At 43.5% G+C, this 23,971-nt stretch overlaps 1 pseudogene across 1 annotated transcript in view; it reads left to right on the top strand.

The window, feature by feature from the left end:
* Positions 1 to 241: 241 nt before the first annotated feature.
* The window catches only part of LOC310800814 (GATOR1 complex protein DEPDC5-like), a 57,228-nt pseudogene continuing 33,498 nt past the window's right edge, over positions 242 to 23,971 (top strand). The window contains exons 1-7 of the transcript in view: positions 242 to 566; positions 1,972 to 2,077; positions 5,575 to 5,611; positions 17,624 to 17,824; positions 20,083 to 20,144; positions 21,078 to 21,207; positions 21,735 to 21,850. The product of the transcript in view is annotated as a GATOR1 complex protein DEPDC5-like (transcript). The remainder of the gene's footprint in view (positions 567 to 1,971; positions 2,078 to 5,574; positions 5,612 to 17,623; positions 17,825 to 20,082; positions 20,145 to 21,077; positions 21,208 to 21,734; positions 21,851 to 23,971) is intronic.

Here is a 23,971-nt window from a genome sequence, read left to right as displayed (position 1 = left end):
TGCTGCTAAGAGCTCACCAGATGCTGTTGGCTACTTTGGATATTTGTGCAAATTATTCACAATCTTCTCAGCCTCCACCTATAGATGGGATATCCTCCTGAAACATGTCAAAACCACCGTGAAATCATGGTCAGAGACCAGGTGGGAAAGCAGGATAAAAAGTGTAGAGGCAGTAAGGTACCAAGCTGGGCAGGTGAGAGAGGCTCTTGTTGAGGTGAGGGAAACTACTGCAGACCCTGTGATGAAAGTTGAAGCCCAGTCTTTGGCTGAGGAGGTTGGCTCCTACCGGTTTTGTATATGCACAGTTATATGGTATGACATCCTCAACAAGATCCAGCATGTGAGTAAACTGCTGCAGTCACCCTCCATGCAGCTAGATGTGGCTGTCAACCTGCTGGAGAAAACCAGAGATTCTCTCACACGCTACAGAAACACTGGGTTTTCTGATTCACAGACAACTGCAAAGGAGCTGTGTGAAGAGATGAGCGTGGATGCTGTTCTCAAACAAAAGCGGCTGAGAAAAACAAAAAGGCACTTTAGTTATGAGGCCCCAGATGAGCCTATTGGTGATCCACTTCGAAAAATGGAAACCACATTTTTTTATGTGGTAGTGGAGGATACAGCCCTGTCTTCACTTGAGGAGAGATTTCAGAGCTTGAGAGGTGAATGACAAATTTGGAGTGAGTCAAGTCAAGTCAAGTCAAATTTATTTATATAGCCCTAATTCACAAGCATGTCTCAGAGGGCTTCACAGAAAGTATGTCTAGCTAATTCTAGCTGAGTGCTCCTCAACTTGCCAAAAATGACAGAAGAACAACTGTTCGATCACTGTAAAACCCTGAGCATTGCTCTAACCCATGATGGACAGACAGATGTTGATGGCAAGGAACTTGCTCTGGAAATGCAAAATTTTCCACAATTTCCACAAAACATGACAAACATGGAAGTCTTGACTTTCCTCCATGAGAAGAAGCTGACAGAGATTTACCCAAATATGTGGGTAGCGCTAAGAATCTCTGCCACTCTAGCTGTTACAGTGGCTGCTGCTGAAAGGAGCTTCTCAAAGCTCAAACTAATAAAAACCTACCTGAGATCGACGATGGGGCAAGAACGTCTGAGCGGGCTTGCCATCATAAGTGTAAATCACGTGGTCTCAAAACAGCTGTCTTATGCTGATGTAATAGATGAGTTTGCTGCTAGAAAGACAAGGCGAGTAAGAATTTAGTTGAACAAGAGTCAATTTGAGGCCAGATTAGACACTCCAAATGTAGACAGTGCCCTCTATTGAATTTACAGACTCAAGTCATTTGCCAAAATGCCTCAACTGCAATTAATTTAGCATATTTTCTTTAGTTGTGTGTGTGTGCAATACTCTTATCTTATTTTATTTTATTTTATTTTATTTTATTTTATTTATATTATTAATATTGTAATTCTTATTTGCACTGGTTCATTGGACTTTACAGACTCAGTCTGTGTCATTTGCCAAATTGCCTCAACTGCAATTAATTTTGCATAATTTTCTTTAGTTGTGTCTGTGTGTGTGTGCAATACTCTTATTTTACTCTTACTACTACTTATTTGACTATTTGTAATTTGTTGTGTTTTACTGCTTTATATATTTTATTTTATTTATATTATTACTATTGTAATCCTATATTTGCACTGGTTCGTTGTTCCAATAAACTTCAAATGCATAAAGCTATACAGTTTCTGTGTGACTGTATAAGTATTTGTGGTGGAATTAGCTGCGATATAATTTTTATTATATTTTCTTTGGGGGGGGGGGGCACCAGAAAAAATCTTGCCTAGGGCACCAACTTGGTCAGACACACACACACACACACACACACACACACACACACACACACACACACACACACACACACACACACACACACACACAACACACACACACAAACACAAACGCACACACCAGCAATCCCTGTTGCCTTGTCCCCCTCTCCTTAGATGACTGTCCACCTGCACCGGCGCCCTTTGAACACCGCATTGTCAGCGCCAAGCAGGTTCCCATGGGCTCCTATTACAGTGTCAAGCCCAATGAGGTTCTGGGAGGGTAAGTCCGTCCTTTTCACTTTGGCTGGTGCTGTCCAAATGATCCTGTCAAGGCTCATCATATTATTTGAAACAACCTTCAATCAGCCTGATAGAAAGTGTACAAGGAGGTGCTGAGTGACTATTTGAGCAAATTCAACAGAAACAGACAGAGAAAGCTGCTAAAAGGTAAAAAGGTAATTCGTCAAATACTTTGCAAAAAAGGTTTTATTGGAGAGAAGAGGGAGCTCTTATTAGTCTACTACGACTCCTGATGTTGATCAGCTTCTGGGGATAAAAACACTGAATATGTCAACTGGACTTAGAGGCAGTGCTGAGTGGAAACGTTTGCACAGGACACAAATACCTGTACAAATACCTGTACTCAGCTAGATGCCATCTGGCGTTAATATGATGTACATCCCATAAATGTCCCATGCTTGTTTCGGTCTCACTGGTGTCTGTGCAACATGTGCATCGTAATAAAATGCATTGTAAACAAATAAATCAGATTATGAAGATTATGCTTTTCTAGACACTTTTTACTGGCTAAATCACAAATTCTATTTCCGAGACAAACTGCCATTATCTTGGTGTGACGTACGACTGATATGGGTTTTTGAAAGCCGATCATACCAATACTGATCGTTTTGGACTGACCCTGCTGAATGGCGATTATGTATTCAGTATCTTTAATTTCAACAATTTTCAAGCAAAAAGGTTGAGGGCGTCAAATAGTCATATAGGTGAAAGAAAAAAAAGTAATTTCATTTTGTATTCTATCTACCGACTGTTCGAGGCGGCCATTGAGAGAGAGCCCGACCGCGAGCCAGGCAGGCTCAGGGACTCTCAACGCAAATTTAGGCTTTTATTTTGAAGACAAGTGTACCTCCTGTTTCACTCTGACTACTCTCCATACTCTGGATGGCTTGACTACGCAGCGCCTTCACTAGCACTTGAGATAACACAATGGATAACACATATCGTAATCGTTATATCGATTTTTAATCATATTAACGTTAGATCATAATTCATTTAATAATTCATAACTCATTTTCCACATACACAATAATGATAGTCAATGGTATTGGTATATGGTACGATTGAACACTAGCTCCGCCTCTATTTGATTTGTGACAGAGAGAGAATGTGTGACATACACAGTCAGCCAGCACACATGATTAAAGACTCAAGGGTGGCATTGCAATCAATTAGGGTGTGCTAAGCTAACTGCTGCTATACCTTCCCCCCACAGGCTGAAACTGCCCTAAATCGTCATGCAAGATATGAATGGGAGGATGATCTTCCCACCACCTGTCAGCAAGGACAGAGTCATCTGGGAATTCCCAAAGGTAGAATCCTGGCTATCATTCTCAGATATCCAATCAATGGTGACAATACAGACCAGCAGAATTTAATCCAGGTCCAGGATCATTCCTAGTTCACTAAAAATGGTAATCTTTACATAATAGCAGAAACATTCAGCATTGCATTTTGACTGCAGTTATCCTGGTTGGAACTTGTGACATATACATCTATCACTCTCAGATGGCTAAATCAGTGTCACAGCACTCAGCCCAATTATGGCTGTTGTGTTATATAGCCTTATAGCCTATATTTATTTAAATCAAAGAGAGCCTGTGTCAACATTAGCTGGCCCACATCATTGTGATGCAACTCTCCACACATTTAGTTAGTGCATTCAAAGTGAGGCCCTGAAGTATCAAGAGGGTATCAAGTCTGGATGGAAGTTTAAACTCCAAAACATTTGATGGAAATCCTGTTCCATGTGAAATCTTTTGGACAAACTTATTTTCAGGCAGTTGGCTCATGTGAGACATTGTGATTCTCCAAAACCCATCTGTTCTGTCTTCAGCTGACTGCCTCTCCATTCCTCTCCAGATATTAAATTAATGTAAATCATTTAGATGAGGGTCATAGGAAGTTCACCGCCTGTTTAGGGACATTAGTTATTAAAGTGGTCATCCCAGGTTGTCAATGCCACCACTGACTGTGTTTACATGGTGACCCGGCTAAGGCAGTAGTAGTAGTAGTAGTAGTAACGGAAGCGAGTCCTGCAACGGACAATATTTTTACAAAACTCCTGTTAAAATTGTGCTTCAAACACTGCTACAATGATCATGTCATGTTTCCGTGTAGTTTAACGGCGAAAACGTTAAGTCGAACTTCTTTCTAGCAACATACCGTTGAAATAATTTATTTTAGTTGTGTCTTTGATTTACCAGAGTCGGGGAACGGACGCTACCGCTGGCGTCTTAACTGAAAGCTGCTCTTGTCCTGTTACGGACAGCTCACTCTGCGGCTCTGCTGGTTAGCAAGCCAGTGGTTAGCAAGCCAGTAATAGTCAACAAAGCGAGTGGCTTGTAGTGGTCCCTGAGTCCCATTTTGCTGCATTATTGCCACCTAGCTGGCCTTGTTGTGTTTTAGACAAAGCTAGCGTTAGCTAGCTAGCAAGCTAGCAACTTTAAAGATCAGTAACTCTCGTCGCCCAAGCACGTCTTATGGCTTTCTGTCATCAAAGTCACTTTCCTAAAGTAATTTGACATGTTACCATGCACATATTCATATGAAATTCCACATATTGACACATATAGATGTATAAATTAGTTCCACTTTCACAAAGCGGCGATCCAGCATCTGAAATGCCTGCTAAAGTACCGGAAACCACGTCGAGAGACCTCTGACCCGGACGTGACGAAACAGGCGTCCAGGTGTCCGTTGCAGGACACAGTTACGCTAGTAGTAGTAGTAGTAATAGTAGTAGTAGTAGTAGTAGTAGTAAGTAGGCTTGCTTGGACATCAAAATGAACCCATTAAAGTCTGCACAAATGGCGAAAATAACAAGTGAAAGCCGTACAATGTTTCCATGACGCAGGAAGCCAATTAGGAGTAAACAATCCGGTTTCTCATAATCAGTGCGTTTACTCAGGTTATTCTAACCCAGTTATGTTTACATATGTAACCGAGGTGAATCAGGACTCCTCGTGAGTCCCGAGTGGAAAGCGAGTGCATTGGTTAAACTCACTCCCCAGTATAAAGGCATGTTAATCAGTTCCGCCAAGGGAGCTAGCTCTCTTGGCGTTGCGGTTAACATGTCGGACTCCCAAGCCGAAGGTCGGCGGTTCGTATCCACCCCTGGACAAGCCCTACACATGGGTTGCTGCAAGTACCACCTACACATGCATCAACCCAAAACCATAAGAAGTAATTCTCCATGCATGCAAACATAGCCAGTCAAAATAATAATCAAGTTTATCATGCCACCAGTCATGCTGTAGTTATTTCAGTATAAATGTTGTTGATTGATTGATTGATTGATTTTATTTGATATTTTCATTTTAAAAGTACAGCAGCTCTGAAAGGAAACATCAGGATAAGGCGCCGTGCACACACAACACGTTTGAATGCTTTGGAAATCATGTCTAGAGCGCTTCCATTGTGCACCAAACACAGCGCACAGAGCGTTTTGTGTGTGCTTTGTTTTGTTTCCCCCTGCAGTCGCGTGCAGTACAGTTCAGGATGTAACGATCACACGGTCAGCTGGTTTCATCTGTTTGATGTTGTTGATTGTTCACACTGTAAACATGAAAGCCAGATTATTGGCAATTCTGGCAGCAGCGGAGGTTGAAGATCCCCCTGGGAGGAGAAGAGGTAGGAGGAGTGACATTGACGAGCAGCGTGCTTTTCCTCCAAATGTTGATCTTTTTTCAGCTTGAGTTGAGCCAAAAACACTAGACGCTGAGAGCGTTTAAACACGAGGTGCGTTCCTTGAAAGAGGAGCGCGCTTCGTGCTTCCTTAACATAGAGAACAAATGGCAGAAAGGCGCTTGCAGCTCAAATAAGTGTCTACACGGCCGCTAACACAGTAAAGCCCAGAGGCTTAGTTTCATTGTGCTCCCCAAAATCAGCGCCCAACGTGGGGCTCGAACCCACGACCCTGAGATTAAGAGTCTCATGCTCTACCGACTGAGCTAGCCAGGCTGCCTTGAGTTCTTTACAGTGCACTATATGTGCCTGCAGCCCCCCCCCCTCCTCCACACTCCATTCATAGTCAATGGGGGTATTCAGTGCGTCAGGCTCCAACACTGGGTGCAGCAGGGGGCTGTGTGAAAAACATGCATCAGTCATATGGTGAGAGAGTACAGGGTGATCCTACTTTGGGGGGATGCAACCTGACGTCATGCACACACAATGATGACCACACGGCGGCGCTAAAGGATCACTGGGTGATATCTCTGCAATGTAGTGTCAGGCTGGATTCACACAGGATCCAGAGATGCAGCAGCTGCTGTGTGTAGTGCAGCTGAGTACGTCTCACTTCACCCCCCCCTTTCTTTCCTTTTAAAAGGCTGTGGAGGCTATTTTGTAGCTTTAGGGGCCCTTTACACGAGGACAGTTTCTGGAAGAAACGACACAATAGCGTTTCCTTCACACCTTTTATTTCACACCTTCTCCCTGTTTACATGAGCGCTGTTGAATTTTTAAAACGCCGTAATGTACATGCCAGGTCGCTAGGTGGCAGTGTGATCACCTTATTCTTTTCCCAGACAAGGACGCTTCTGCATGACGTCATTTCGTAATCGTCTTTCCGGTTTTAAACACGGAAGTAGAGTACGCCTTCCGCAGTCATTTAGACTTGCCAAAAAGCTTTTTTCAAGCTAAAAAAAACCCAAACTGTTTTAAAGTTTTAATATTTGTCGGGTGAGAACGTAACATATATGTGACCAGTTTATCAGAATAACGCCTATTGGAAATCTCTAACGAGCAGCGATGACCGGGAGCGCTGAGTGTGCTATCTGTCAAACCCTGCTGTAGGCTACTGGCAGTGAGAAAACACTGTCGACGTGCTTTTGTAACTAACGTTTATTTGTTTATTTGTTTATTATGGATCCCCATTAGTCTGACTACTCAGACTATTCTTCCTGGGGTCCGTTAAATGCCGAGCGGGTACAGCCATCGGCTCCTCGCAGCAGTAACGTTCTGAACATGTAACTGAAGTTGGCCGCAGTGTAGCTTAATTCTGAATGTTGCCAAACTTCATTTATACTGACGTTTTATTTTGAAAATGGTTGCCAACACGCGCACGGCTATGGCGTAATCGTGTGTGTCGCGTGTGCAGGCATGTCAAGAGTTTCTGAAATGTGCCGTCTCAAAGTGATTACCTGGAGCGCGCAGCGGGGAGTGTCACAAAGAATTTCACTCTGGAAGGTGGTTTCAAAATGTGTCGTTTCCTAAGCGCGAATTCGCCGTCGCGGTCTAAAAGGGAGGCACTAATGATACAATAATTCCCCGTCACCATAGGAAACCGTCCTCGTGTAAAGTGTGCCTTATAGTTTATCTCTCTTTTTAGTTTTGTTTGTGTTTGATATCTGCTATTTTACCGTTTCATCCTGATCGCATTCAGTTGTGTGGAGCTGTGTTTTTTTTTTTTTTTTTTTTTTTTAATATAACAATAAACGAACAAGACAAACAGGCTCAGACACAGGAAAATAAAAATAAAATAAAATACATACATCAATGACGTTTGGCATTGTTAACATGGTGCTACCAGCCACAAAAAGTGCTTATGTGCTTGTGAGGGATATTACGCATAGGACCCCACTAGGGATGTTCATTTTGAAAAATTTCCATAATCGAAAATCGGGGAAAATTACCGATCAATTATCGATTATCGATCATATTAATAATATTTTTATATATATATATATATATATATTTTTTTTAACAAAATGAATGCCTATGGCAGAAAATACGAAAGACAACGTGTTCTCCTCAATGAACTCTTTATTTCAATGTGTCTCCTCTCCAACACTCTGCTGTCCCCGGCGCATGCCGGTGCGAATTCCCCATGTTTAAAACAGTTTTGTTGGCACAAAGGCCCGTGCCCAGCCAGAAAACTAGAGACTATATTAAGCTCCACCTCACGTTAGTCGGCTGTGCAATGGAGTGTGGCAAAGAGGAACGAATTCCACCCAAACCTAGTCCGCAAAAAAAATAAAAAATAAAAATAATTATAATAACAAAATCGATAAAAATTCCACATGATCGATTCCATTCCTTAACGATCAATTATCGATTTTCGATAACTGATGAACATCCCTAGACCCCACCATCACCCCCAACCTTAGTCACCATTCACTAATCATTTTTAACACGTTCACTGCCAATGGCGAGTTGACTCGTCAAAAAAAATCCAACGGTTGACTGCCAACGACGAGTTGAGTCGTCAAAAAATCGATTTTTTTTTTTGACGGTGGGACGTTGATCTAACCCTTTTACGTCTCCTATACCAATATTGGAGGTATTGAATGTGTATAATCTATTTTACCGACCCACTGAGTGGCGACATGTCTCTCCAGAGTAGAAAGAGGCGAGCCAAAACTGGAGGGAAAAGCACGAGGAAGCCGTTCTCTTACTGTAAAATGGATGGCGAAAACGCTTTCACTTTCGCGCTGACGCACAGCGGTGGCAACGGTGGGGGGTTCCAAGAATAGACTGGATGCACACTTTGAAACACGCACCATAAATAAGCCCAGAATCGCAAGAGCTTCATCAGAGCTCTCAACCGAAACGCCAAGAAACGAGCGAAACCCATCCAGCGAGCCCCATCCAGACTGCCAGGCAGCAGCCAGGCAGCAACTCGTTTGTCACAGACCCGCTGCAGAGCCAAGGAGGGCGGAGGAGAACGCCCACGGAGGGAGGAGTTGGAAGCAGAGGGGGGTTTCCTGCTGTTATGGAGGAAATTACTGTTCAAAACTATTGTTTAGATGTCTGACGTCTTACTGATGCCAAAAATGAATGGTTAAAGTGACTGTTCTATCGAATTTCACAAAAAGCCGTTTATCTCAGAATAAATTTTCAGACGCTGAAACCATGCTGTATTCAACTGCTAATGCTTACATAACTACTAACTCTACAAACTAACTCTTTTAGACAGAGAAAGCACACATTCTATTAGTTCTTTAGAGATATTGTGTGTTCACAAAATCCTAACAGAAACGAATCCTCTGCTCTTGAAAGATGAGCCAAAATCCTAAAAAAAAAACCTTGGCAGAAGCTAACTACAGTATTGAAAAACGGCTGGCAGTGAATGTGTTAACCTCGTCAAAGTAGTCCAGAAACGGCTCCCAAATAGTTAAGAACTTTCTAAGTGAGTTGGTTCTCAGGAACCTGAGTCTTTCCATCTGTATAACAGATATCGGGCCCTATCTTCCCAGTGGCCTTAGGCGGAAAAACTGGCATTAAACGCAAAAAAACATGCTTTGCGCCTGCCTCGGGAAGATATACAGATGGTTTTAGGCCCCGAAATGCGCTTTACGCCGAAGAGGCGTGGCGCAGTGCCAGAATAGGCCAGAATGGGCGTTTCAGCCTTAAAACCGGCCTAACGCTATCTTCCCCCCTGGCGTTAATTTAGCGTTTAGCGCTTTTCAAAACCAGGCCTTATTCAGTGCGCCGGGGATTTGTGCGTAATTACGCACAGCTCTCCTCTGCCATCTCACTCTCTCTCTCTCTCCCTCTCTCTCTCTCTCTCTCTCTCACTCCCTCTCCCTCGCGTGTCAGACAGGCATAATGACCGATGAAAAAAAAGTTGCTATACCGTAGTTTTGAGCCCCTGTCATTCAGAGGCTGTTGCATCATCCTACCTGTGCAGTGGGGGAGAAGAAAAGGTAGCGAGAGAAAACAATATCATTCTGCCCAAACTTTCACCAATCTAATCTCATCATGACATCCAGGGATAGGCTATATTTTTCTAGCCGATGCGTTTAGAACATTCTTTTCACTTTCATCTAGTGTAGCGTATTTACATGCTTGCTGTATTTAAACTGCAGTGAGATTGGTTTGAGAAGCATAATAATATGGAATAATATATATGGAGACAGACGGGGATGAAAGAGGGAGGGGGGAGCTCAGAGCGCTTTGGTCGGGCTTTTCTGACCAGATTGGATCGCTCCGTGGAATGGAACATGAAAGGGACATTGTGATTAATTTACTGCACTTCTCCAATGAGCACGGTGTGAATAATTCTACGCTTAAAAGGCATGGTTATAATGCTTAAAGTCGAGCTGAACCCAAAAATGACTTTTCTTTTCTTTTAGTTCAAATACCTGGGTATGCAGTGCACCTATTTAATAATGTATGCAAACAAAATCACAACAATCTAATTTCTTTAGTTTTTTACACTTTTTCACATCAAAAGTTCATTTTTCAAGATTTCATTGATAACAGTAATGTACAGTTTGCTGACGTCACCTAGTACTATCAAATTTCTACCCCATTTCAACCAATCATATCATGACATGCAGCTGTCAATCAAATCTTCATTTCTGGATAATTTTCTCTTCCAAATGAAGTAGAAAATGGCGCCTAGTGCCTGTCATCTGGCAGAATTCCTATCCCATAAACTAACTACTAACTTGGCCAATTGTTAGAGACATGAACAACAAACAAAAACTATAATCTCTAAGAATGCAAAGAAATGTAACTGGCTCGTTAAAACTCGCATTCCAGGGATATCGTATTTACACAAATAGCGTAAAAGGCGCGCGCTTGAGAGCGTTTGAGAGTGTGGTTGTCAGGGGTCTCCCCTCGGAGATTCCAGGCGGGCGAGCAGCACCCATTCATCGGATTATCCGCTCGCTCCGCACGAAGCAGCTGGCTGCCTGGTACTCCGCGGATCCCACTCGCGTAGCACGACAACACGCTGAATCCCACTCGATTTGGGGGTGGAACACGCCATGATTGGCCAAAGCCCAATCCAGTCCCCAGAATTGTCAAATAAAATCATCGACATGATACTATGACCCGCCTCTCAACCTGTCATCGTAGACAAACTATGTTTTCAGTCTGAAACGGACTCATTATGCACGTGACGAACAGGTTCAGTTCCACTTGTAGCGGCGACACGAGAATAGGCACTGCGCCGGTCCACGCGCATTAATATAGGCTGCGCCTGGCGCTAAGCGCTAACTTAAGGCCAGTGGGATGATAGGGGCCTGTAAAGCGCTAACTTAAGGCCAGTGGGACGATAGGGGCCTGTATGTTTAAACTGAAAATGCCAATAAACAGATTTATATAATAAAAAGGCAAAGCTGTGGCCGAATACAATTGTGCACACTCACTCCCACACACGCGGACACTTCATTCTTATTATAGGATGTGGTAGCAGCACGGTGTTACCAAGAGCTCATCACCTCCTCTGGTTGTCCATTTTTGCCAGTTATCAACTGTCAGTTTGCTCGAATAGACTACTTCCCGAGTAACCGACTAACATAGCAACCATTAAAGCCCGATATATTCTTCAACATGAGCCTGGAGTTGGGAGCTTGTCCGCGGCAGCTAGACAGTCATACTAGACAGTCATACTAGACAGTCATACTCCTGGAACGCGACCGTCAGCCGTGGCGGGCTGTCTCTCTCCCAGAGCAGTGATCAGGGAGCGCCAAGGAGCAATCAAATAAATCAATGTATTCTTATTATTATTAATCAGCCAATCAGCTGTTCACGTCCACCGCATCGAACTCACGCTCCCTCACATTTTGGGGGGGTCTGCAGTGCATGAAAGCCTCGCTGGAAGGCTTGGCGTTGTCGGCACTATGGTTTTCACGTTTGAGTAGAAATGACGCTTAAACAACCATAGCCTCGAGTGGGAACTGATTGTGGCGTGTGCCCTCCCACAGACCCCTTGCCCTTGCTGAGCGCCACACTCACCGCACAGACCCTCCACACTGGAACCACGAGGCACACCACAGGAACCATACACCTGCCCTAGACTCACTGTACCGTATCTCTCACAACCTGAGCAAATCTAATCAAAGGGTCAAAACAGCCTCCCATTCATTGGCTGTGTTCTGTAGCGTGATTAGCAGACTACTTCTACCTGGCTTCTACAGTAGGCTACCAACCTAGCCTACTTTTTGTAGGCTAGGGCTGGGCGATATGGTTGAAATCAATATCACGATAATCATTTTTCTCAATATAAATATTCATTCATGTATGTAAAATCATGTTAAATAATCAAATTAATGCACATCTCATTGAACCGAATAGTGATGTAAGGTGTGATGTCAAACAAAACTGAAATATTCAAATAATATTCCTACCTTACCTCATTTGATCAGTTTTTAAGAAAAATTTGCTTATCATAAATGTAGACAGCAGAAATGTGTCACGATTAATTAAATAAAATATCTTCATTCATATCATCATGCTATGATTCCACTGAAAGACGATAACCGATAATATTGAATTATCGCTCAGCCCTATTGTAGTCTATGAGTTGAATGTGTCAAAGAATGATTTCAGCACACTGCCTCTGTCAGACAGGAGAATGTACAGTATATATAAAACAACTTAATGGCCTCCATCAGTGTCCTTTCATTCAATAAAGCTGGATAATAAATTATCCCACACAGTGGCCTGATGTGAAATACTTTAAGATTTACCAGTAACGTTACTTGATTTAATCACCAGGTAAGATAATATACAGGGCTTAAAATTCACTTTGCAAACTAGGGGGGAATTCCCCCCTTATGTTCTTCAGATGGGGGGATTTATAGACTTTGGGGGGGATTTTTTCAGGTGATATTATAACGAAAACGCTTTTCCTGTCCAATAAGCGATAATACTGTAATTTCACATTTTTGTATTTAAAAAAGGAAGTAGTTTATGGACACCCGAGTCTAAATTACTATGGCTTTTGTCGTGTGTCTTCTGCAGACTAAGCCATAGGCTTTTGGTTCTATGAAAGCCTTTATTATTTTGTATTGAGTGATACACTCTACTAAAACACTAATATATTATATCAGAAGTGTTCTTTGTTTTGTGTTCACAATAGTGATGTCAGTTAGATTTGGTTAGGTCAGAGCTATGGAATATTCAATCATCCATCTTTGCTCACTACATCTGCCTTTCTTACTTACTGTCATTACTGGCAACTAAACCTGTTTGAATTTTGCATTGGGGAGAGTTCTATTGAAGTGACTATAAACCATCTGTGTGTCCTTTCACTTTTTATTGAAAATGCTTCCACCAGATTTTCACGGCTGCTTTATGAGAAACGCCATTTGAATGGCGACAACATCGTTGACATCACTGGCACTCAGCATAAGGAGGATTAACGTTATTAATGAACGTCATTATCGATATCATATCAGATTCTTCATCGTCAATAACGTAACGCTAAACATCACTGACCCTGACGTTACTCGGTGTTGACGTTTCAGCTAGAAGTGCCTTGTTGTTCGACTTGTCCCGTTTGTTTTTTCTGAGAGGGTCCCCCTTCTGACGACGTAGTTTTCCTTTTTAGCCAGCGATCTATTATGTTTGCAAGCAGCTGTCTGTATCCACAAGAAATCAGCAGAGGAGCGTTGATGTCGAGAGAGCACAGGGACGCAATATTCTTTTCCCCATGATGGCGAAGGCATGACCCGCCCCTCTCTGCCTCTGATTGGCCTAGTGTCAAACGTTCATCCAATCACATTCGCTTGGCTATCCTGCATCTCTTTCTACAGTCTGTGCTCAGACTCAGACCCCCTTCTCACCAAACGTGAGCATAGGCGATAAACTCGCATGTACTCGCACTCGCCCTGTCAAGCCCCGCCCCGCTGCTGCAGCTTGGTTGGCTGCCTTGCTATATTTCCGTCTTCAATTGGTCTATTTCGGTTTTGGCCCCTCCTCTCGTCTTGTCGCCTGCGATGTCCTGACGCCAGGTATCCCAGCATGCTTTGCAAGCTGGTGAGCGACAAGATGGCAGCGAGGGAAGGAGGGGGATTTCGAAATCGACCAATTGAAGACGGAAATACAGCAAGGCAGCCAACCACGCTGCAGCAGCGGGGCAGGACTGACTGGGCGAGTGCGAGTACATGCGAGTTTATCACGGGCGGTGTGTAGGAGCCGTCAGTGGGTCAGACAGACAGACAGCTGTTTCGCTTGCTAAGCACCGTTCCGCACAAACATAGATCTGTGCAAACCATTGCGGGATTACTCCCCCTTTATTAATTGAAAATATGCGGGAATTCGGGAAAATGTGGTAAAATCCCACGCCGAATTTTAAGCTGTGATATATAAAGAGTCGAAACTGTCAAGGTAAATAAATAACATCTATAAACCTATGTCTGAACACAAGAAAACAAAAACGTCGATATATAAAGATATTGAATCATTTCACTTCATATTTAAAAGTCTAAAGCTACAGCTACCGGTGTGCTTTTCAGTCTAGTTTGAGTGACTGACATGACATTGCTGTTAAAGTGGATTGATGCCAAGTTAAATATCATATCATTAGATGACAAGTCAGTGAGATTTCACATGACTTTTGTATATTGTGTAGCCTACTGGCAGTCAATACAAAGCAACATATCCTGAGAGCCATCACACATGAACGCAACCAACGCAACTCATGTGTTTTATAGAGAGGAACTGGCTACAGACACATTTTCCTTCTCAATGGCTTCCTTATTTGGCTCGGGAGTGCAAAAACACGTAATTGGTGATTTTTTACATTTGTTGTCTGCGCAGCCCACCACAGCTTTCAGCCATGTTTAATTCAAAGAAACTGACGCTGGTGCACAGCCATAGAGTTTGGTTTGGTTAGGTTGTGCTGTTCGGGTCATATGGGAATAATCATTATTATAGGTGGGGTTTGGCCACAAGGGATCTCTTGGAGATATGAGTAAGTGGGGAGTTAGCTACTGTTAGCTACTGTTAGCTATGTAAGCGAGTGATGCATAGCACACATAAAGACTCTGCTGTATATGGAATAAACCATGGCAGCAGGTTGCTTCTTCCACAGCTAGCACACATGAACTTATTGATGATACATCTGAGTTTGTGTTTGACAGCAAACCAAATATCACATTGACAACCTCAAACCAAGAATCCTTTGATTTTGTAGATATTATTTGAAATGAACACAGAATACCAGGTATTTCCTCCTTGGTAAGAATTATGGAAATCTGAGAAATCGGTGTCCATTGCCAAACCCCATTCCAAAGTAGAATTTAGCATCTGAAAGTTGAGGACAGTAATTGTATAGTAGGACCCTCACCTCATATTTACAATCTTTCTCATATTGTTGCAGCTCCATGTTTAGAATAAAGAAATATTGGCTGTGTGTGTGTGTGTGTGTGTGTGTGTGTGTGTGTGTGTGTGTGTGTGTGTGTGTGTGTGTGTGTGTGTGTGTGTGTGTGTGTGCGTGTGTGCGCGCGCGTGTGGTTTCAGCAGTGCCAAAGCGAGGCAGGCAGGAGGAGGGGGGACCAGAGAGTTCACACACAACTCCGTCTCCCAAGAAACTAGGATTAAGACAAACACTGATAACACTCCAGGTATGTACACACTGAAACACAGCGAGACAACACTATGGATCCCATCAACCAACCAATATCAATAATAAGTGACTGTAGTGGCTTTTAAACATGAAGTCTGGATCATGTCCAGAACAGGATATTTTCCGGTTTTACCTTTTTAAACATGAGGGGTCTTTGTTTAGAAACAACTGGATATGAACCGTTTTTTCTGCCAGTGGGGGGGGGGGGGGGGGGGGGGGTAGCATGTATCGATAACAAGAAATGTGATAGGAAACAGCTTTGTAACCAAACTCCATTCAAAAACATGCCGTTTTAACAGAGGGTCCATTCCTGGCATTGTGCCAAAAACGAGGCAGTCAAAATAGTGGTCACACCGTCGTCAATCACTGTGGGTGATTTATTTTACAAGTGGCATTCAAGTCATATCTGACTAGTTTTCAATGTATTTCTCCCCACAAAAGTTAGGCTAGGCCTATGTCTCAAAATAGGCTATCGGTCAGTCAGCTCCTATCCTCTCCGCAGTGTGGACGCACAGTCACACAAGACTGCCTGCCTCAAATGGCTGACTCACACAATAGAATTGGCTGCATCCAACTCAAGAAAACTTATCAGAAGAGACTAACGTTAGCGACAAATCTGGAGGCTTCAAAAACATGCCGTTTTAACGGAGTCCATTCCGACCACGAGGGGTGGCAATGTGCCAAAAATGAGCGCTTCCACCTTTGTTAGGCTACATAAAGCCGCCCAGTCAAAATAGTGGTCGGACCGTCGTCAATCACTGTGGGTGATTTATTTTACAAGTGGCATTCAAGTCATATCTGACTAGTTTTCAATGTATTTCTCCCCACAAAAGTTAGGCTTTTTCTGACATGGGAGCAAGCAAGCAGCGCAGCAGTAAACGTCCCTCCTGATGTACCGGACCTGCCTGCCTGCATAGCTGAAGCGCGTTGGGATCTCTACCAAACAATTCAAGACGTTTTTGCAGCACTTGAGGAAACCGTGAGTTTGCTCGTTTAATTTGTTGATATAAGCGATTGCCCGAACGATTCATTAATTAATAAACTACGTGAACGTGAAGTGCCACCACCCGCCCACATAACAGCTAGCCTACATGATCAGGATCATGAGCTGCCAGAGTTAAACAGCAGCTGCTTTTGCGCTAATCCGGATCCTACACCGGGGACCGATATGAATAAGATACGGACTCGCGGGAGTGCGCGTAGGCCGGCTAATTGTTGTTTAACATGCAGGCCAACCGGCTAGGAGCAGGTTATAATACGGATTCCACTGCATGTTAAGAAGTGGCTTAAGCTATGTTCAGACTACGAGGCCAAATCTAATTTGTGAACTTTAGTGACCTATTAATGACTTTATCCAGATTGGTTTTATGAGTCTGGACGCTCCAAGTCTGATTTGTGTCACTTGTCCCAAACCACATATGGAGGTAGTTTCCAATTTGCTTTCGACTGATGTGTCTTCAGTGCGGACGCGCCGATCCACCAAATCTGATTTGAATGTCACTCGCAACTCGTCATCAAATGCTTCTGCACAGGAAAACCACGTCACCAACGTACGTATTTACTGACGCTCACGTCGTTACCATAGCAACCCATGCAGATAGGTTGTTTAGGTCTGGACACACAGATCCGACTTGAGAATCAGATTTGTGGCAGTGCGGACACACTCCCAAATCAGATTTGGGAAACCAATCAAGATAATGATGATTAATGACTTTATCAGCAAATCCGATTTGCCTGTAATGTGAACATGGCCTTAAGTATCGTATTAGATGTTTGTAACCGAGTCGTACATCTAACTACTGTAATAAGGCATACGGGTTCCGCTCCACACATCTATTAACATTAAGTAATCATGTTCAAATCATGAACTAGCAATATTAGTATGACTCGGATATAAAATGTTAATGTAATCTTCATTGAAGTACTGCACCACTTAGGCTGTATAATACTGTGTGTGTGTGTTTCAGGTGGAGGGTGATGAGGGGATGGAAGGAGAGGTAGAGGAGAGAGAAAGACAAGACTCACCTGACGACAGCCAGGTCAGTTATCAGTTGATACAACTCTGATGCAATTCTTTCATCAGATAGCGAACGTTTGGTGGCATTGCTGAGGTGGGGACTTGCAGCTTGTAAAAAGTAAGGATTCGTTAGTATGGATTTTTGAAGACGAGCAACAAACACGAGTAAATGTTTGCGTAGAATGACTGAATATTCTTGTGTGCAGGCACTCTCAGAGGAGGGTTTTCCAGTCCTGGCTGTGGAAGACGAGGGGGGCGGGGAAGGAGACGTGTCCCAGTCCATCCCCTCGGAGCCCATGACCCCTCAGGCCGGCGATCAGGAAGAGCGGGACGTCATCGTGATCGACACGGACAGCGAGAGCCGTGACAGCAAAGACCAGGAGGAGAAAGACGAGGAGGAAGAGGAGGTGCTCCTCTGTTCTGCTAACTTGCCAAATGCAGGTTCCCACGGGTCCTTGAAATCCTTGAAAGTTCGTGAATTTGAGGGGGGGGGGGGGAAGCAAGGCCCTAGAAAGTTTTTGAAAATAGGCATAAATAGGCATGAGTCCATTGAAGGTGCTTGAATTTACATAGTTTGGGCAAGAATAGAAATTTGAGTTTTTTTATATATATTTTTTACTTAACGTGTAACACAGCACAATGTAGAAGGAATCTCTTGCGCTACAGCCCCTCCACACAGGGAGGTCGGTGCTCTCAGACGAGGACAGAATACTGGAAAGGTAGAAGTGACTGGATCACACGAAATCACTGGCAAACAAATTTAATAAGGTACAAAAACTAATGTTTCGACGCGAGCAGCGTCTTCTTCTTCAGAGTCAAACAGTGAAGACAGATAATACAACAGTTAAAAAAGCCTCCACTCCAGAGAGGATGATTTCTCATTGGTTACAAGGGAGTAGGAGGTGCGAATCAATAAGCCAATCACATGATGACAGCACTCATAGAAAACATAGAAGCGGGTGTGATGCTGTATTAGAGCAGCACTCCGTCCACAATAATATATGACAAGCAAGAATATTGAGAAATAATGTAATCAAACACCAACACATTCAACATCATACTCAATTCTTCATTTAGTCCCTGCACATGTTGGCATAGCACAGCACAGCTTTTTTTCTTCACGTACACTCCATGTTTACGTGTCGCTCCCTGGCTTGTCCCCCTTGTGGTTCTACCCACACACGCACATACATACACACGCGCACGCACACACACACACACACACCAGTGTGTAGTACCGCATGCTGTATCTCAGCATAGCATTAGCTTAGCATGCCTCTGTGTAGCCCTGGTAGGCTGGTGGAACCTAGTGCAAGTGTTTGCAAGTTTCACAATGTTTTTACTGAAAGGCTAGGAAATGTAGTTCTTTAGTGGATCTTGACGTGCTGTGTGAAGAATCTCTTTACAATCTCTTTGCACGACTCACTCACTTGCACAAAATGTCAGTTAATGAGAGAGGATTGTAAGTGGAAAATTACTTTTAATGATTATTCTGATCAATGTTGAGATCACGATTATTTTACACGATCACTCTTTGACTTTGGGAACATCGTGCATATATGATAATGATAAGACTGTATCTCTTTGAACTGTCATCTTCTACCAAGGAAGGTTTCAACATTAACGCACAAACAGGCCGACTCTCTGTTCTTGACTCGAGTTGGAACTACATGCACCGCAGCGTGTTTGGGCTCTGGAGGAGGGGCAGATCTTCCATTTCGGAAGCCAAAATCTTGATCACAATTAATATTCGATTTAATTGTGCACCCCTACACTGTGCTATAGCTACAGCGCTGTGGTCCTCGAGGTGAATTCAGGTCAGTCACTCAAGTTCAAGAGAGAGACGCTGTACTCCTCTGAACCTGTCTACTCAGACTTCATCATTCAAGCACTTTCTGCAGATGATGAGATGTTTGATCAAACTTAGACAGTTAAGGAAGCACAAGTTCTATTCTTGTGAAAATGTGATAGGCACTGCTGTGGGAGGACACACAATCTCTACCTGAATGTTTGATTGCATATTTCTGATTTGTCTTGACTTGTGATGATGTTTCCTGAGTATTTTCTTCCTGAAACTCTCGAGGGAAAGACACTCGATCCAATTGACTTGAAAATAAAGACACATTAAATCATTATGTGTATATGAATTAATTCAATCAACTTTTTCCAACTGCTGTAATGGATATTCCTCTTTTGTGATATGACAGCAAGTGATAATCAATAACTGCCCTGAGCTGTATTATATTATGCTTCTCTGTAATGCTCTCTCTCTCTCTCTCTCTCTCTCTCTCTCTCTCTCTCTCTCTCTCTCTCTCTCTCTCTCTCTCTCTCTCTCTCTCTCTCCAGGCTCACTGAAGAAACTGACTGCTCTGAAAGTGGATGAGAATCAGCTGATGTACTTGCCAGACTCCGTGGGAGGGTGAGTGTCACATCAATAGCTTAAAACTCTGCAGAGTTTTCATCTGGCATCCACGCATGACTGGAAAAAAAACAACCTGTCAGAGTAGATCAGATATTCTCATTAAGAATGTGTTCCGATGCTTTTTGAGTGTTGAAGGTCGTTAGTGACTTTGTTAGAAACGGCGGTTTTGCCACTGACACAGCAAGCCGGCGGGGTCTGTGCCGTCGGTGAGCGTCTGTCGTTTTTGTGCTGTGTCCCGCACAGTCGGCTCTAGTTGGCCTTGTCGGCGGCTTTTGCGGCCGATTTGACGTGTTGAATCGCCGTCGGTGAGAGAAATCACTCTGATTGGCTGGTGCGCTCGTTAAGCGAATCTGATCATTCCAATACAGAAGTAATTGTTTCCACGACGACGGGACCCTCGAGAAAGCCCCTTGAGCCTGTCGCTGCATGATATCACCCATTTAGTGCTGTGGTTTCTACTTATTTTTCTGCCCCTGCCTCCTCCTTTCTTCTTCCACAAGCAAATGACCAGGCAAGGGCCGACAACGTTTACATGCACGCAATATTCCGGTTTTTGCCCATATTCGGAAAATGACAATATTCCAACTAAATGAATAATCCACTAATATTCCCGTTTACATGCAGCCGTAGCTCGCCCTCCCCGGCACGTAAGGGAGGGGGAGGGGGGGAGAGAGAGATGCACGTAGGCAGAGTTTTTCTGTTGAGAATAAACAGAGGATCACTTGGTCCATTTCAGGAGCAGCTTGCTGCTGGAAAGTTTTGCGTTGCGATATTTGCACATCCAAGTCTTTCATAAATAGTAGGCTAGTAGCCTACGTTATTACCTCGCAGGCTCGCAAGCATTGTGGACTTCCGTGGTCACTATTCTCTCTCTTAGCACAGGAGGCAATTTAGAACGATTTCACAATGTCATGCTTCTCGGTCATCGGAAAAATACTTAAAATACTTGATTAGCCGGGGATCCAAAGATTTCACTGGATAATATAGCAGCATGTTCTAGAACGTTGGCCATACCGCATAGCATAGCTGCTCGTAAAGCCTTAAGTTGGACATTACAGTTCATTTTTACCATGTGGATGTTCCAGATCTTTGACATGAAGTGGTAGCCTACTTTTCTAACATTCATTTAGATATGAACTTAGTCAAGAGTTGCAAACTCCTTTCACAAAGTAAAAACAATTTACAATGCATGAATAAAAGTCCTCTTGTCTTCCCCTTTCTGCTCCTCTCTGCACCAGACTGATGGCCTTGAATGAGCTGGACTGTAGTTTCAATGAAATCCAGGCCTTGCCTTCCACCATCGGCCAGTGTACCAACATCCGCACCTTTGCTGCAGATCACAACTTCCTTACACAGCTCCTCCCAGAGGTGTGTGTGTGTGTGTGTGTGTGTGTGTGTGTGTGTGTGTGTGTGTGTGTGTGTGTGTGTGTGTGTGTGTGTGTGTGTGTGTGTGTGCGTGTGTGCGTGTGTGCATGCGCGCACACATGAGTAAAGTAGAGCTGCACCCTAACCCTAATCTATTAGTTGTCAACTATTACATTAATCTGCAACTATTTTGATAATCGGTTTGAGTCATTTTGATGAGAAAACAAAGTCAAATCCTCTGATTCCAGTTTCTTAAATGTGAATATTTTTTGGTTTGAACTGAATATCTTTGAGTTGTGGACAAAACAAGACATTTGAGGATGTCATCTTGGGCTTTAGGGGAACACTGATCGAAACCGTGTCCTGACATTTTATAGACCAAACATCTAATTGATTAATTAAGAAAATAATAGACAAATTAATCAACAATGAAAATAAGGGTTAGTTGCAGCCATATAGAGTAAAGCGGTGTGGCATGTCTGTCAGCCCAGGCGTGACGGCTCTGACTCCCTGCTTTCCTCCCCTCACAGATGGGCAACTGGAAGAGTGCGACTGTGCTGTTCCTGCATTCCAACAAGCTGGAGTCTTTGCCTGAGGAGCTGGGTGACATGCAGAAGCTCAAGGTCATCAATCTCAGCAACAACAAGTGAGGCCTCTCACCATGCGCTCGGACCACCATCTTCTTGCATGTTTTTAGTGGGGGTCCATATTGATCTTATATGGAGGAAACCCCAAGGGAGCACCAGGGAGAACATGCAAAGTCCACACAGAAAGGCCCTTTTCACAAGATAGCCCACCTGGACACGGGGCACAGAAGGCATGGGGAGGCGTGCCAACAGCATCCCAAAGCGGGAATTGAACCCAGGACCTTCTTGCTGTGAGGCAAGATCTCTACCACTGTGCCACCATGCCCCGGTAGTGAAACTTAGTTACGTGTAGCTTTGTGAGACAGCCTCTAGTTTCCCGGTTGTGCGGTGTCCTTCAGACCAAGCACAGTGCTTAAACGGCAAACTCCATACCACCATGCAACAAACAAACACGCATTCAAACACCAAGCAGCCACCAGAGCCACAGACAGGTTACTCAGAGCTGATAGCTTGTGTTGTGAAAAATGTCAAGAAAGAATAAACTACAGTACACATTCTTCACAAGTGTTCAAGTGAATTCAACTTTCTCTTTTATATGAAGTAGCAGCAGTGATGGAGAGACAGCTCACCTGACGGGCTAGCTTGTTTTGACAGCAGTGTAGATAGGTAGAAGCCTGCTAACTACAACGCGACCACCCCACCTGAATACATTTGGCCTTTTGTGGCAAATATAATATTCATGCACTACCTTGACGGCTAGGTCGTACTGAGAAGCCGTTAAATGAAACATCCTGACCATCGGCACAGCTGAGGAAGCTCGTATGATCTTCACGGTGGAAGAAAGTGACACCGGTTGTTCTCACGACCTTATTTAATATTAACTGGTTGGGAAAAATGTCCCTAAACACAGACATTCAAAGATGTCTCCACTCATCCCAGCCTACCCCAACCTAACCCACACTAAACCGCCCCTACCGCCTACAGCCACCATAGATATAATGTTGAACATTCAAACACACACAGACCGCTATCCTAATATGCTTTTTATGGTCATCATCTGATTTGCGTCCTTTGATGTATTTTATGAACTTGAATGAATCTGATGAACAGTAGTTTCTCCTGCCAAGTGCACACAAAAAAAAGGAAAAGTTTGATTCCAGCCCTTCAAAGCTTCCCAGTGTTCTCTACGACTTTAGTTTGAAAGGCCTCAGGAATAAGCGTCTGGGCTCGGAGAACAGTTGCATCATCGGGGTTGATGGCATTAAGCTCCAAAGCAATTTGCTTTGAGTTTATTTCCTGTTTCTTTTTAGCCGCGCGACAGCAGTAGGGTCTCTATGGATCTTATTGTGGGTCGCTCGCCTGTAAGTCTCGCCCTGCAGTTGTCTCCTTCATGTCTAAGTCTTCCATTCTTTCCCCCAGCTTCCCCTGGCCTACATCACATCCTTTATACCCATTTAGGACTCGGGATTGCGTGAATAACGTGAGCATATCGCTCTCAGATGCGGCACGTGCGCTTTGGTGGGGTTTCACCATAACACACATTTATGCTCGCAATGTTGATGTACTCAGGCATGTGATTTGTCTTGTTGTTGTTGTTGCTGCTGCTGCTGCTTTTGGAGGATTTCCAGGTTTTGTTTTTATAGTACACAACTCCCAGTGCAGGTGTGTGTGTGTGTGTGTGTGTGTGTGTGTGTGTGTGTGTGTGTGTGTGTGTGTGTGTGTGTGTGTGTGTGTGTGTGTGTGTGTGTGTGTGTGTAAATTGGTAGTAACCTTTGTTGTTGAAATGCTACTGTCACATGGTTCCTTGTAAAACAAATCAGAGAAGGGAGAAGCCAGCACTCCAAATGTCTTTTCATATGATTTAATATCCTCAAACCTGGGCAGCAGACAACAAACGTTTCAGTCAAAGACCTTCCTCAGCGTTGTGCTGTGTCAGGCAAAAAAATATGGCTATATACAATAGCCGGAAGTACAATCAATTAGTAAATAAAACATTTTACAACACAATAAGCCTTACCAGTAGAAGCAAGGATCTGATAATCAAGAATTAGAAAAACATTTAGAATAATAACTTTACAATAATCACAATTACAAGTGTTGTATAAACAATTATACAATTAAAGCGGAAGTACTTCCCAATAAGGCTCTGTATAAAGAACCTCACAATACCACAACGTAGA

Source organism: Poromitra crassiceps, assembly GCF_964638095.1.
Source record: "Poromitra crassiceps genome assembly, contig: HAP1_SCAFFOLD_89, whole genome shotgun sequence".
Classification (NCBI taxonomy): Eukaryota; Metazoa; Chordata; class Actinopteri; order Beryciformes; family Melamphaidae; genus Poromitra; species Poromitra crassiceps.
Note: the sequence above shows the minus strand (reverse complement) of the source record. Positions and strands in the feature narration are given on the sequence as shown.